This window comes from Chelonoidis abingdonii, chromosome 3 (genome assembly GCF_003597395.2).
Source record: "Chelonoidis abingdonii isolate Lonesome George chromosome 3, CheloAbing_2.0, whole genome shotgun sequence".
In the NCBI taxonomy this organism is placed as follows: domain Eukaryota; kingdom Metazoa; phylum Chordata; order Testudines; family Testudinidae; genus Chelonoidis; species Chelonoidis abingdonii.
This window is the reverse complement of record NC_133771.1, coordinates 122037455-122053760: the sequence shown is the minus strand read 5'-3', so window position 1 is coordinate 122053760 and position 16306 is coordinate 122037455. Positions and strand designations below refer to the sequence as shown.

Sequence of the window (16306 nt, the reverse complement as noted above, 5' to 3'; positions counted from 1 at the left end):
GGAGGTTCCTCTGGGCGGCGTCCACTGGCTCCCTGACGCCTTTGAGGAGCAGTGGGCGTTGTCCGGGGTTCTCTGCTCGGTTTCCCCATCCGGTTCCCTTAGTTTAGCCCTCTGACCTCACTCCTGATCCTGTTTTTTTCATTCGTTGTCCCCCGGAATCACTTGGTGTTCTGCCCCTGTGGATCCTCCCCTTAGGCTGGGGGAGTGCCTTTAGAAGTGGCGGCTTCGCCCCACCACCCCTGGGATGCCAAATAGCTAAATACCTGTTTCTCAGTACTTTACTGTAGCCATCTGGCCTTGCCCCATCACAGTACCTTATTCTAATGAAGGCCAACAGTTTTAAGAGACTGGACTTGCTTTATTTATGAAGATGAAATGTGTTGATGAAACATGCTTACTACATAAAATTTGGTGGAATTAGTCTAGTAAACAATCTCTACAACACGCAGAAAGAGATCACAACATACAATATGTAGGAATAGAGTAGACGTGGAAAACTAAAATTGCTAGCCCCTGATTTGGTTCTGCTGGCACTGTGGCCCCTTTATACTGGTTCTTCCAGTGCAAAGGAGCCATAAAGCTGGCTGAACCAGTCAGCTGGGAATTCCCCTGCAGGGGGGTATTCCCCAGGTAGTGTTGAGCTGGCATAGCTAGGCCTATGTCACCATCCTTGCAGCTTCTGGAATTGAGGTTGTTGGAGGCATATCTGAGAAAGAGGGGGCATGGCCACAGTAACTGTGTTCTTCAGCTATTCTTGGCTGCCACAACAGCCCCATGGGTACTGTTGCATTTTATACTGGGGACTATCTCATCAGCATCCAAATCCTGGGGACTGCAAAGGTGGAACACAAGCATGTTCATCCTGAGCTGTGCCAAACAGCCTGTAAAGGGGGGCGGGGCGATGTTTCCAAATGCATAGAGGCCACTGGGCTATTTGATTAAAGTTTTATACAATGGTGAATATTTTTGCATATATATATTTTGACTAGGGGATATTTTTCTCTTATCAATGTAAAACAGCCGTAAGTTCCTATTACTATTTTATGAACGGAAGAAGGTCTTGGATCCAAAGCCCTTCCCTTCTACATACCTGCAACAACATGGTGAAGCCTTATTTTAACATTGTTTCTGCAAACCAAACAGTTCGGTCTTTGTTTCTTTTTCAGCTAGGCTTGGAATAGTTGCTAAATGGGGAAGCTAAGTACAGTAGTTCTATGAGCTCCTTTGCTCATCCTCCCCCAAGCTGAGGACTTTATAATCTTGAAGCTTTCTTGAATATTTTCTCAGTAGTTACTTGCTAAATCAGTTCAGATTCATGGATTATGGAGTTTATTAAACAGTCTCTGGGATATTTTTGTCTATTAGCAGTTTTGACAAACATAATATTTGAGTTTGAGGGAAGGCAAGTACAGTAACTCCTCACTTACCATTGTAGTTATGTTCCTGAAAAATGCAACTTTTAAGCGAAATGATGTTAAGTGAATCCAATTTCTCCGTAAGAATTAATGTAAAGGTGGGGCGGGGGTTAGGTTCCAGGGAAATTTTTTTTTGTTAGACAAAAGACTACACACACAGTATAAGTTTTAAACAAACAATTTAATACTGTACACAGCAATGATGATTCTGAAGCTTGGTTGAGGTGGTGAAGTAAGAGGGTGGGATATTTCCCAGGGAATGCCCTACTGCTAAATGATGAGCTAACACTTGGCTGAGCCCTCAAGGGTTAACATGTTGTTAATGTAGCCTCACACTCTACAAAGCGAAACGAATGGAGCAAGGGGAGACAGCATGGGAGACGGGGAGACACAACCTCTGTGTGTGTGAGAGAGAGAGATGCACATTTCCCCTTTAAGTGCACTGACCCCACTCTTAAGTACATTGCCTTGTTCAGTTAATCAACAAGCTGAGATGCAGCTGCTGCCAGGAAGCTCCTTCTGTCCTGAGCCCTGTCGTGTGTCCCCCCTGCTCTATGGAGATGGGATAAGTGGGGTCCAGGAGCAGGGGGGAGGGGGACATCCTGACATTAGCCCCCTTCTCCCTCTCCTCCCCCCGCACAGCAAACAGGAGGCTCCTGGGAGTAGCTCCAAGGCAGAGGGCAGGAGCAGCACATGACAGTGGCGGAAGGGACAGGTGAACTGCCAGCAATTGACAGCCTGCTAGGTGACTGCTGCACAGGGAACTTAGGGAGGCTGCTGGTCCACTCTGGTTCCAAGCCCCCCACCAGCCAGCTGCAACAGGCTGGTCTTCCTGCAAGTAGTGGATAAAGCAGGTGGCTGCCAAACGACGTTATAAGGGAACATTGCACAACTTTAAATGAGCATGTTCCCTAATTGATCAGCAACATAACAACGAAACAATGTTAACCGGGATGACTTTAAGTGAGGAGTTACTTGTGGTCTTCATAAAGAAGTATTTTTATACCAAGGATGAAACTTATTAGTAATGCCCAAATCTCAAAAAGTTCAGGCAGCAAAGCACCCCAAAGGTTTAATGCTTATCCATTTTTTTCTCCCATCCATGTGAACCTCTTGTATCTCAATTTTGGCCTTTATGTTTTTGAAAAACAGGCCTTCTCCTAAGATTTCTAGGGCTTCCTATTTCCAATCAGCCTGACTATACTAGGAGAGCAATTTATCTGATGATATATTACACTACTTCTGTTTCCAGGGCTAAAGTCCTGATCTGGCTCCACTAAAGTCAATAGCAAAGCTTCTACTGTCTTCAGTGGGGCAGGATCAGGCTCTTGAATTGCAGAGGGACATAACATTAAAAGTAATTGGGTGGCATGGATGGAATAGTTAGCAGAACTTTTTTTGAACCTTGTTAAAGAACTTTTGAGTGAAGGTTCGAGAGGGTGAGTGGCTTTTTCCTTTTGCCAAATTAGTTTCTCCTTCCCTAGTTTTAACTAGGTATAGCACTAAAATACACTAGTGTTAGGTGGAGCAGAAGAGGAGTTTTTGTAATGTCCTTCCTCCTGGTATATTGCCAACTCTTTGACAAGTGGAGAGAGAACAACATGAGAATATACAGGAACCTTTATCTGACCTTACCTCAGTATGCTCAGGATTATAGACTGTGTACTCAATGGCTATGATTCAAGATTCCAGATGTTGACACTTTCATGGTAAGGGGACCCCTCATGACTTTTAAAAATAACCCTGCATCACAGCAGCCTGAATTACAGCCAGCATCCGAGGAGCTTTGTGGGCACAATGTCTACTAGGGTGTCACTCCCATGATTAAATTAAAACTTAGTGGTATTTAAAGCAACTTCTCTGAGGGACCTCTGCATCGGAAAAGGGAATGATAGTATGAAATGGGCTTCCAGTGAATAGATTAAATAAAATATGACATTATTCATCTATACTATTAAAGAAATAGTCTTCTAGAATATGACGACATATTATTATGTGAGCTCCAAAATAACTTTGTAATGATTCGAGGTGAGAGGCATGGAATTTTCTGGAGCATTGTTTTGTTGCCTTTTTTTAAGGTAGGATTAATTTCCTATTCAGTATCATCTAAAGGTATGTACTTTGCCATTCTTGTCTGTTGTGATGTTTGTTTCTTTGTTAAATGCCAGTTTTGAACTTGTACTATGTCGTACGACGACTGTCATTGAATCATGTGTCCAGTTTTGAAATAGCAGAAGATTCACCATAATCTCCCTTCATAAAAACACCCAAACATAAAGAGAGATGTGTGTCTTCCAGATGATGGTTTCTGAATTATGTATATACATCAAAGGTCATAAAATGTACAGTGGTAACTTTAGCTTCTGCATTTCAGCCTCTGCTAACCACACATGAAAATGGTGAATCATCGTCATTGGCTTTGACCGTGAGGAAAGAACTAATGTGTTGATCATCTCTGTACAGAGAGAGATCTGTTCCCAGTTCGTCGTTGTTTTTTACATTTCTCTTTGTTTTGTCAGTGCTGCAAACATTCATAGTTTTCTGCTGATTGCTTTGTTTGTATGGTTGAAGTACTCTTACCTGTGATTGGATGGTTTTGCCCTTCCGCTTTTAAACCAGAGTTCACATGCTGTATGTAGTCAAAAACTCTTCCCTTCCTGGTGCTTGATTTAAGCAGTAAAGAAATTAACAATAGAAAAACATAGAGTTTGATTCTAATTTACATTGAAGTCACTTTACACCACTTTGGCATGTAAATGTATACTGAGTTTAAATGTATTTTTTGCTCCCTGTAAGGGTCCTTTAAATTGATATACTAAGGTCCCTTTAAAACTGTAAAATGTCCTTAGTGTGAATTAGAATCAGGCCATAAAATTCAGCACCTGAGGACATGTCTACACTTACCTCTGGAGCGATCGACCCCCGGGGGTCGATTTATCATGTCTAGTGAAGAAGTGATAAATTGATCACTGAGTGCTCTCCCGTTGACTCCAATACTCCGCTGGAGCGAGAAGCATAGGCGAAGTTGACAGGGGAGCGTTATCAGTTGATCTACCGCAGTGAAGACACTGCAGTAAATAGATCTAAGTATGTTGACTTCAGCTATGGTAACGTAGCTGAAGTTGTGTAACTTAGATCAATTCCCCCTCTGCCCCCTGGGTAGACAAGGCCTTAGACTTCTCCTCAGGTATGGCTGCTACTAGGGTTCTGACCTCAACACTAATCAATCTACATCCTCACTCCTCTCTCTTGCATTCTGCTTAGGTAATGAAGCACTTGCCTCAGTGAATCAGCAGAATCCACTTAATCCTTTCCTAACAGAATAAACATCAGATAACAGAGTGGTGTGGTTCAGGTAAACGTGGCTAGCCTATTCTATTACCAATTTCCACACCTCTAAAAATTTCAAAGTAACATAAAATGTGATGTTTTTAAAAAAGCATGTGGATTAAACAGATGGAGAAGGAGAAAGAAAAGCAGTGTGAAAAGCTAACAAATTTCCAAATTCTAAAATAATTTTAGAACATTTCCAAACTCTTCTAGTTTTCTCTTAAAATGTTATGAATTTTAAAAGAAAAAGATTGTTTTTAGAACTTCTGAATGAAATAAAGTAATAACAAAATCTGACATTTTATACTCCCAAACTTTAAAATAATAATAATAAAAAAATATTCTGGGGATCCTGGAGTGGCCCAGTTCTGCAGCCCTTATTCACCTGAATTAAATAGGATTATTTATGTAAGTACTATTCATAGGAGTAAGGGTTCATAGAATCATAGACTATCAGGGTTGGAAGGGACCTCAGGAGATCATCTAGTCCAACCCCCTGCTCAAAACAGGACCAATCCCCAACAGAATCACAGAATCACACACCTAAAGAGGTTCCTGCTCTTACTTAAGTTCTGTTTTTTAGGCTGGGGGTTCTTGTCTGATCTAAACCAAGCCTCTCTGTGTTTATCAGACCTCATTTATTTGCCTCTTCTCTCTAGGGCCTTATCCTACCCCATTGCTATCAATGGAAACAGGATCAGTCCCATGCAGCCAGTTTCTCAAAAGTGACCTTAATTTGGGGTACATCAATTTTTGGGTGCCTAACCTGAGATATCTAAACATGATTTTAAGGGTGCTGAGCACCCACAACTCCAACTGAGGTTAATGGGAACTGTGGGACATCTCTGAAAAACCAAAGGTGTTTCAGATTGAGTACCCAGAAGCAGAGGTACTCAAAATCAGTAGCTACATTTGTAAATGTTGGCTTTAGCATCTATTAGGGATATGTTCTCTTGCTTCCACTGTGTTCAGGTGAAGATTCCCAGTTTTGTTTTGTATTTTTAGAGAAGTGTTTCTCTTCCATTACATTTAATCCAACTCCTAGAAGAGTCAGTGGCAAAACTCTATTTGATTTCCGTGAGAGCAGGATTGAGCTCCAAATAGTCTGTTGATTTCTTACCATATGGATCATTCACATATTACAATATGTTACTTCACTTTTTCTGCATATTTATTTTCCCAAGGGAAGAAATAATGTGTTCTAATTGAGAATTTAAAAGTTTTTAGTTTCTTTTTCTTAAAAAACAACACCCCTTCCCCCAAAAAAAAACAAACAAAAAAAAACTTGAGCTGCTTGAGTGATGTGATAGATTGCTATTTGAGCTGCTAAGAGCCTAAAAGTACATTTAGGCCTGGGTACACTTGAGAGTTACAGCGCTTTTGGTGGCTTTATAGCACTGTAACTCACTCTCTGTTCACACTGGGAAAGCACATACAGCGCTGTATCTCTGTGACTACAGCGCTGCTTGTACTGCACCTCCCCAAGAGGAATAAAGAGTATAGCGCTGCTGCTGCAGCACTGGGGTGCCAGTGTAAACAGGGAATAATCTTAGTACGCTGTAACTGACCTCCTGAAGCTTTCCATAATCCTTTTAAATGAAGGTCCTGCTCTTTGTTTTGTTGTGAAGTCTGGGCTTCCGGAGCTGCTTATCAAAAAAACAAACACAGCCACTGTTTGCTGTGAATGAGCAGAGGCGGGGAGCTCCCTTTGGAACGCCCACAGCTAGTGTTTGCTTGAAGAGAGGGGGAGGGAGGGGGCTTGAGGAGAGAAGCAGCACGGCGGGCGGGGGGGAGGTCTGTTTTAGTAGTGGCCGCTTATCTGGTCTGTGAGGGGAAAAAAACAAACAGCTGTTGTTTGCTTTCAGTAAGTGAGAGAGAGGTGGGGGAGCGGGTCGGAACTTGCAAGGCAGGGAGCTGGCACAGCGTCGGCTCCAAAAATCCACTCTCTCTCTGTCTCCCCCATGCTCCCTGTCACACTCCACCCCCCCCTTTTGAAAAGCATGTTGCACTCACCTGAATGCTGGGACAGCTGCCCATAATGCACTGCTCCTAACACCGCTGCAGATGCTGCAAATGTGGCCATGACAGTGCGCTGTCAGCTGTCAGTGTGGACAGACTGCAGTGCTTTCCCTACTCAGCTGTACGAAGACAGGTTTAACTCCCAGCGCTGTACAGCTGCAAGTGTAGCCATATCCTTAGTCAGGATCAGCTCTAGCCATCAGCAAACGAAGCAGGTGCTTGGGGTGGCACAATTTCAGGGGCGGCATTCCGGCCACCTTTATTTTATTTTATTTATTTATTTTGTTGCTTAAGGCAGCAAAAAACCTAGAGCACTGAGACCATTTAGAGAGAGAATAATGAGGAGTCTACTACAGCCTTAGCTAAAGGCCATGTGGCTTTTGGCTCATGCATTTAGTTCCAGATTCAATCCCACCTGCTGACGACTGGGGCCTGTCAGTGTTACACGTGCTATGTCTGTCTAACCCAGGGGTCGGCAAACTTTTTGGCCTGAGGGCTGTGTCGGGTTTCGTAAATTGTATGGAGGTCCAGTTAGGGGAGGGGGTCGTGGCCCGGCCCCCACCTCCTATCTGCCTCCCCAGGACTCCTGCCCCACCCAAACCCTTGGTCCCTGGTGGCCCCTCTGGGACCCCTGTCCTATCCACACACATCCGCTCCCTGTCTCCTCACTGCCCCTGGACTCCCACCACCCCATCCACCCCTTCTTCTCATTTCTGATCCCCCCTCGGGACCTCTGCCCCATTGAACTACCCCTTCTCCCTGTCCCTTGACTGCCCCCCGGAATCCCTGCCCCTGACTGCCCTCCTGGGACTCTTGCCCCCATTCAACCCCCTGTTTCCCCCCTGACCACCATCCACACCCCCGCCCCTGATCACCACCCCAAACTCCCCTGCCCTCTATCCAAACCGCCCTGCTCTCTGCCCCCTTACTGCGCTGCCTGGAGCGCTGGTGGCTGATGGTGCTACAGCCGCGCCACCTGGCTGGAGCCAAGCCATTCTGCCACCGCCGCTGCCACCACACAGCACAGAGCACCGGGTCAGGCCGGGCTCTGCAGCTGTGCTGCCCCAGGAGCTCGCTGCTGTGCCACTCAGAGCATTGCGCCAGTGTTGGAGTGAGCGAGCTGAAGCTGCGGGCGAGGGGGAACAGTGGGGGACGGGCCAGGGGCAAGCCTTCCAGGGTAGGAGCTCAGGGGTCGGGTAGGATGGTCTCATGGGCCAGATGTGGCCCACGGGCCATAGTTTGCCCACCCCTGGTCTAACTGGTTCTAAAATAATGACCAGTAGCATGCACTATAACAGAAACAGTTTTGGAATTATTTTAAAATCTACTTTTCTCCCCCTTACTATTAAAAGATTATATTGGGATATGAGATTGCTGCCTCAGCGGGGCTAAAGAGGTGGGGGGAGTTAGGTCAAATGAACACACTTTAATTTACTATTGGTGAAACACCCAATAATCCTCCAAGATATGTTACACATGTACTGTGACTTGGGTTGGTCTGTGCTGGGAACTTGAATCGGTATAGCTGTGTCTCAGGGATGTGGATTTTTCATACCCCTAAGAGAGACATAGCTATGCCAAGAGAACCGTCAGGAATTCTTCTGTTGACATAGCTGCCACCTCAGAAAGGTGGCTTAATTACAGTGACAGGAAAACCCCTCCTGTTACTGTAGAGTTTACACAGAAGTGCTACAGCGGCGCAGCTGTCTGTGTAGACATACACAAATGGGTGCTAACTGTGATGTTTCAGTGCTAATTACTACACCTTTATGGAAATGGAAAAGGAACATGGCTAAGGGTAGGATGCTTCCCTAAACAACCCTTCTGCAGCAACAGTTCTATGGGGATGAGATGGTAACTTTCCAGTCTGCCTGAGAAATGGGCAGGGCACAGCAGCAGCATCCAGGAGCAGGCCAGAGAGCACATTGAGATTCAGTCACATTGCTTCCCTGCTCCCACCCTTTGCTGCGCATGGGAATCAAGTTACTTCACCCCTCTTTGTGGAGCTCCTTGCTTCCCTTGTGCACCTGACCAGCTACTCTGTCTGATGTGAAAGGGGGGTGGAGAGTGGGAGGAGCAGTGACTCTGTCTCTGCCCCTCCCTGTATGGAGTTTATTGGGTGAATGGCTCCTGCTGTCTTTACTAGGGCCAAAGTAACAATGTGAGTGGCTAAGCAGTGCTTTTCTTGGTCTCCTGTGCCACACAGTGACTGCTGTAACAATCTAATCTGTAGTGTTAACAATTAAGATTGGTGCCATTGTCTGCAGTAATGCGATACAAATAATTCAAGCTTCTGCAAATAAACTGGGCCATGATCCTAGCTTTATGTATCTCCTTTTCTCCAAACTTTCCTCCACTAGAGTCATCAAAAGAAACAACATGGCATGTCTAGTCCGTTGTGAGACCATGGGATAGGCTCTGCATCCCACCTCTGCACTTCATCTCCATGTTAATCTTTCACATCTATCTCATGCCCTTCCTTGGTACTGTTCTTTATAATTGTTTTCCTTTTTGTCTCCCTGTGTTCTCTCATTGGGCTGACTTGAAATTCAGACTCTCAGCTATCACTGCCTCCATTTATAAAAATGACACCAACACCCCGCAATCCTTTGATTCCTCAACTCTGCACTAGAAACAATATAGCCCAGAAAAAAGTGAATCTAACTTTGTGTAACTCAATCTTCAGCTTCCTCTGATCCTTGGCTCCTAAGTGTGCTTTTGTGGTTTGTGATGTCAACAGGACCCTTTAAACTTAGATAAAAACTTGCATAGAATTTCACTAGCTGGCTTTGTTACGCCATTGAAAAGTGTTGCAGATACTTTCCCCTTTGCCAGATAAAATCTTAATTGTTGTTTTGTTTTTTTTTTCCAAAATCACTGGAGAAAGCCACAGCTTCATTCTGGATTAAGTGTTTCATTATATCTGTTACTAGAGCTTCAGATTTTAATTCCTACTTGTCAGAGTGAAACAGTGGAGGAATTTATGGACAGTCTTCAAGAGTTTCCTCTCTTTGTCTCTTTTCCCTGGACCATTAACAATAAATTTCACATTACTACTGATGTACTTTTTAAGTGCAGAAATGCATGAGCTCTTTGTCTTTGAATCATTGAAAAAACTTGTCTGTGTGCTAAAGGGAACCCACAAGTTTCAGACATGGATATAATGGAAACTAAATTGCATCCATATTTGGGAGGACTATTGCTTTGGCTGTGGGAAAGTTTAACATACAGGGAAAGCTGCACATTTTCCTCTGTTAGTTATTTATCTATACACGCCTAAGACGACAAGGACTCCAACCTTTTAACAGAAACTGTTCGTATTTTTTCCTAAAGAAAAACTTTCTCCCTGGTTCCTATAACGTGGTGAAGAGTGATCCAGCCCTTTGTCTCGTATGTAAATAACCACTACATGGTTCCAACACAAGGAACTCAGTTATGAATGCACGTGGTCTTATACATCAGTGCAGTTACCAGTAAATATCACTAGGGATTTCTTCTCCATTTGCTCCCACATATATTCCTATAAAGGAAGAAAAACTTTCTAATGTAACAAACTTTTTTATTTAAAACACACCAAGTTTCCCAGGGAAACTACATTCCCCTCACAACCTTAATACTGACACCATTTGAGTGGCAGAGTAGATCAGTGTCCAACCACATATAGTTTTTAATCTATATTAAGCTATCCAACAAGAGTGCCAATTAGTGCCTATTGTGATATGGACACCTGTCTTCCGTGGTCTGAGCTGAGACCCACTAACTCATTTCACCTGAGCCATTAGACAATCATTACCTGGTAACAAATTTTGGTCTCTTAATGACTAGGGTGAGATTTGAAATAGTGATATAGTAGAGGATAAATGACACCTGATTTTATCTTTCCTCTGGCCAGCCACCAAAGCTCCAGGGCAATGTTGGTTTAACACTGCATCCAAAGGTTAGCACTGCTGACACTGCAGCATCTCTGGTTGCTGTAGGCCAAGTGATGTGCACAGCCCTGCCCTTCCTCTTGTTGTATGCATCCCAAAACAGATGAATAGGTCCTGGGAATGCGGGGAAATCCACTGCCAGGTTATGGAGATAAATGACAGTACTACTTACTCTGAATAAGATGGAAAAATACCTGCTAGAGATAGGCAGTCCTGATTACTCACTTTTCATGCATCCTTGGAGTTTCAGGTTTGGTGTCTCATCTCGGGGTTCTTTTGGTGAACAGCATTTTACTAACCATTTTGTTGCTGCCTAATGCACCAGGTATTTGAGACAACCTCTAGTGTTACCTCAAGAACATGAACCACCTGGTTTATTAAGTTCTAGTGGTGTTCCATATACCCAGTATGTCCCTCTGGAATGCTTCAGTTCCAATGAAACATGTGGCCTTATTGAGCTATATTTGGTGCAGTCAAAAAAAGCTTACCTTGGCTAATAAGGAAACAAACATTCCTTTCTCTCAAATATCAAAATTCCTTGAGGAACATCAGGAAGAATAACAAAAAGAGGGTTTATTTCTTACATAAATAAAGTTTTGTTCCTGCACTTGTGAAAAGATTCTGATCCATCTCTTTGCTTATTGAATATCATTGTGATAACTAGTGATCCAAGTACTGAAGCAATGAAATGGATCAGAGTGTCTGCCACTGTAATTCCACGTTGAAGTTATCATTATTTTTTCAGCAGTGTAGCACACATTTCTGCATTAGGAATAGACTGTTTTTGTGAAGAGGATCTTCAGAATTACTTTGTTCATGATTGCAGCTAAAGGGTTATACAATCAAAGAAGGAAAATTAAGCAATTTACAAATGAAGCTTAATATCTTTAACCTGCAATTTTTTTGCCATGTACTTAATAACAAGACACTTTGATTTTGAGGCCAGATTCTTAGCATTCAACCTGCCAGTTTCCAGTTGGCCTTTATTATCCTGAGGAACAGAGCAGAATCAGCAATTTAGTAGAATAAGATTTAATAACAGTCTCTTATTTTAAATGTAAAAGCATAGTCATGACCATTTGTGGTCATTTAAAGTCACATGGCACTTTTCATAAAAATAAAGGTGTTGGTCCTAGGGTCCTGGACAAGTTAGAATTTGTCCATCTGCATTTGGCCTGCCTAAAATCTTGCTTTTAGTGTCAATTGATAAGATTCTCTTTAGCTTCTGCACTTCACTGAAGTAACACTCTTCACTTTGCTTTGTGTACTATTGCTGTGAGGCATAAAACAAATAACGTGTAACTCAGAGTTGGCTATATTTAAGTGGAGGATGAAGCAGGGTCTCCTGGGGGGGGGGCAAGTGGGGTAATTTGCCCTGGGCCCCACAAGGGCCCCTGGAGTAGGGTCCTTCACTTGCTCCAGGGACCACAGAAAACTCTCATGGGGCCCGGGCCCCTGGAGCATCTTCGGCGGCAATTCGGAAGTGGGGACTCCCCACCACTGAAGACCCCAGGCCCCCTGAATCCTCTGGGCGGCCCTGGGATGAAGCAATTCCTGTCAGATACTACAATCATTTATTATACATGAAATTTCTTATAAATAAAAAATTGTAAGCAATGCAATGTAATTAACTTACAGTTAAAATAAAGGGATAATAGATTTGGGTCTAAGTTAACTACATTTGACAGGTGAGGCTAGAGCTGAGACTGACTATAGGTATGGATCTATGAACATAAAAATGTAGAGGTCCTAGGCTGCAACTGGAAAGTGTAGTATGAAACAACTTTCCTTCTAGATGTTCCATCAAAAGTGACCTGCAAAACTAATACAAAACTTAAGACCAGAAATATATACTATATTTTGCTTCTAACTAGATGCATTCAGCAGAGAAAATCAGTTTAAATTCCCTTTTTAAACATTCCTTTTCAATGTCTATGAAGTCCACCTCTGGCATATTCTGGTTTGTGAAATCCTCCCAGAATGTATCTTTGTGACAGCAATTGTGCCAAAAATGCCATACAATCTATGGTAGCATTGATGTCCCAGAATAATAAATTTCAGGATGTCTAGCTATGTAGGACATGCCAGAGGATTTCACCAGTGAGGATAAAGAACTTTGTACAATGTAGCTCTGCTGAATATCCCTGACATTTTGGATTGAGGTAGCATTTAGCACACATTTCTGAGTTAATTCCATTTTTTATTCCAGCTTTGTAGTCCTCGTGTAATATAAACATCCTAAATGTGAACCAGCTAGAACCTAGTAATCTTATCCAGCAGCCTCAAGAAGGCAGACTGAGGAGGAAAACTTGCTTGCATCTCCTCAAAACAGCATTGTGAGCTGAAAAGAAGGAAGAAAGATGCTCTATCTGGCTTCAGGCATAACTGGGATAAAAGGCAAAAAATTGTGCGGCATGATGCCTTGTATTTTCTGAGATCTTCATGAAATTCCCCTCACCCTGACCCCACCTGTTACCTATTGTGTGTAAAAATGCTTATGCTTTTCATTATAAGGGGCAGTGGAAAATCTGTCGACATTTTTGGATAAAAACCCAAACAGATGAAGTCAGTGGGTGGTCTCTGTTCATTGTGACATCTCACCCAATGACTGAATGCTGAATTTTTTGAAATTGCTCACTTTTTAATATAGAAACTGGGACAAGGGGAGAAGAGGAAAGAAACTAATGTTATGTACCAAGACAATATGTTCTTACTCACCCTGATAAAATAGAAGAATGAAAAAAGGCTTTTTGGGAAGGGAAACACATAGCTGCATATTGTTAAAAGTCAGACTGTTTATCTTTTTGTGTCACAGCCCACTCGCAATGCTGTACTGTCAGATCCTTCATATTGTTGCTAATGCCCTCTTGCCTTGTTTTATTAAATGATGCTTTAAATCAAATGCTTGTTGTCCATTAAAGAAAAGCTGGTCAGTCATAGGTCTTATCCCAATGGAAATTTCATCTCTGTTTCCTACATTCAGTGGACTTCCCTTGGCTGTCATTAAGGAAATATCTTGATTGCTGTACTCTTGCCAAACCTGAGGCACAGTAAGCCTTTTCAAGGGAGGGGGTCAGTATGTGTGTGACTACTATGCTGCGGGACAAACTTGTTAATGTTGCTTTTCAGAAGTGTGGCAATCTCTACATCAATCAGTTTCCTTCTCTTTAAAAAGAAACCCCAAACCAGCAAAAGCAGCCATTCACAGTTCTATTAATGTCTTCATTCAGGGCTGCCTTGGCTTCAGTAGTCAGTAAATAAAGTACTTGGGCCAAATGTGGGCCCTCTTCTCCAGTGGGACTCCCTTGTACAGTAACTGAACGCTAGTTGAGAAGGCTTTTAGGAATTCTCTCCATTCTTTTGTGTGGAAACAATGCCCTTGAAATTTTCTCGACTGAGATTTTAAGAAATGTCCATATTCCCAATTTAATTTGATTTTTCAGCACCTGGGACAGGTAGGGCATCAGGGCCAGTTCTGTTATGCAAACTCGCTAGTGTATATCTATAACTGTGGTGCAGGCACAACACAACAAAGCCCCAGTTCTTGATTAGGACATCTAGGTGCTATTATAATATGGATAGTTTGCATTTTCTTTCCAAAATCAATGTTTAGTGTTACTGCGTACTGCTAATCTATCCATCTACACATTGATGTTACTCTCTCTCTTCGTTGTTAAATCTGCGAGCTATGCACAAATCATACATAGTGTAGAATTCTTCATATACTGTAATCTAGGTTCCTATTTCCTCCACAGTGGCAGACAGAAATTTTTGTGTGTCTGTCCTCTTTCCTCTGTGTTGTTTTTCTTTTGTTTCATTGAAGGAAAGCTGAAGGAAAGTAGTGAGTTTCACCCTCCACTCCAAAGAAAGTAAGGTTTGTGGCAACTCTAGCCTACTGCAGAAATGAATTTCCACTGTTGGACTGGCTGTCAAGAACGCTCCGTTTCCAGCTGCTAAACAGCTGTTGCATTCCACCCCAGAGCAGGATGCATTTTAGGTGAAATAATTCATCTTCCTGTCACATGTGCACACGTATACGTGTGTAAAATGCTTTGGGATCCATCTAGATGAAAGGTAACAACTAATAGGAAAGGCATGTTTATTATTAACATTACAACTGTAATCCTTCCCATGTTTAAATAAAATAGCTGAATAAAAAGTACCACCTACTTAATCTAAAAAGGAAAAAAAAAAACCCTACTTTTACTAAACAGCCACATCTACCTCTTACAAAGTTATTGTATGTTCCCTACTGTGCATGCTATATGACAGTAAGATGATTTAATACAATTGTCTTATTCAATATGTATATCACACTTTCTTAGAACTATAATAAATTAAGGTAGACAAACCTTGTTTGTATATATAGAGAAGAAAAAATTCAGCATCTGACTTCTAATATTTTGGAGTAGATTTTCAGCTGGTGCAAACTGGTGATTCATACTGACTGGGATCTGACCCTTGGTATTTATATTATTGAGTACAACTTTCGTTTTTAAATATTTTGGGCCTGATGCTCATTTACACTGAGGTTCTCTTTACATTGCTCTGGCAGCATAAATTAAATTTAACTCACTTTAAGACTCTGCCAGAGTGGTGTAAAGGGGCCTTAGTATCAATGAGGTTCAGGCTCATTATTCTGTTAGACAGGTACACCTGTATAAAGCAGATGTCAAATAGGACACAGAGACTTTTTTATGCAACACTGTACAGATTTCTTGTCATCTGTAGTTTATATTAAACACAAGCAGAGCTCAAATGCCAATTACACATTAACTCCAGAGGTGAAATCCAGGCCTCATGGAAGTCAATGGCAAAACTCTGACTAGCAGTGGAGCCAGGATTTCAGCCCAGGGTTTTTTTCCAGTAGTTTATGTAATAAAACATACGTAATTTTAAGAGGGAAGGACTTTCCCTTCCATTGTTTCAGGCCCCTTTATTGCATTTGGCAGCAGCTCAAACAGCTTTGTGACATCCATCCTATTCAGAACTTTGGATCCTTCAGCAGGGATACAGCTGGAAGTTGTTTCTGCTGTTACAGTGGATTAATAATGACACAGCAACTTTTTTGGATGTGGGGATTGATTGATTTATTTACATATTGCTTTACCCTGTGTCCAGTGAACCTGAGCTCGCTTTGACTCAACTAGCCCTGACAAGCAGCAATATTACTGAAGCTGAAGCTGGCTAAGTTTCACTGAGACAAGATAACATCCAGCGTGCACATCTCCCATTGACTTCAGTGGGAATTTTGCATACCAGACCTCTACAGGATCAGAGCCCAAGTCAGCAGAGACTATTGGTGTTAATGCTTCTAGCAATGAAGCTGCATACACTGCAGAATAGCAGGAGAGAGTGGCTGTGCATCAGCTGATACTGCTGATGGGGTGATGGATTAGGGGAATGAGAAGAATTTGTTTTGTTCTGAAAACTAGAGGATTAAGTGCTGCCCCTGTTGACTCTGGTAGTGGGAGGAGAAGGAGATGGTAGGGCATTTACCACAATACCCCTCGCTGCACTGGTCTTTTGCTTCACCTACATCCATCCCTGCTGTCAGCATCTTTCTCTGCCAGTTGCTGTGATTTTTACCCTTCTTTTTGCAATGAAAGGAAT

General features: G+C 42.5%; 1 long non-coding RNA gene across 1 annotated transcript in view; it reads left to right on the top strand.

Moving 5' to 3' along the window:
- LOC142046487 (uncharacterized) overlaps window positions 1–13551 on the top strand; it is a 26622-nt gene extending 13071 nt beyond the window's left edge. Inside the window, exon 3 of the long non-coding RNA XR_012655434.1 lies at window positions 12903–13551. This is a non-coding gene — a long non-coding RNA (uncharacterized LOC142046487). The remainder of the gene's footprint in view (window positions 1–12902) is intronic.
- Window positions 13552–16306: the final 2755 nt, after the last annotated feature.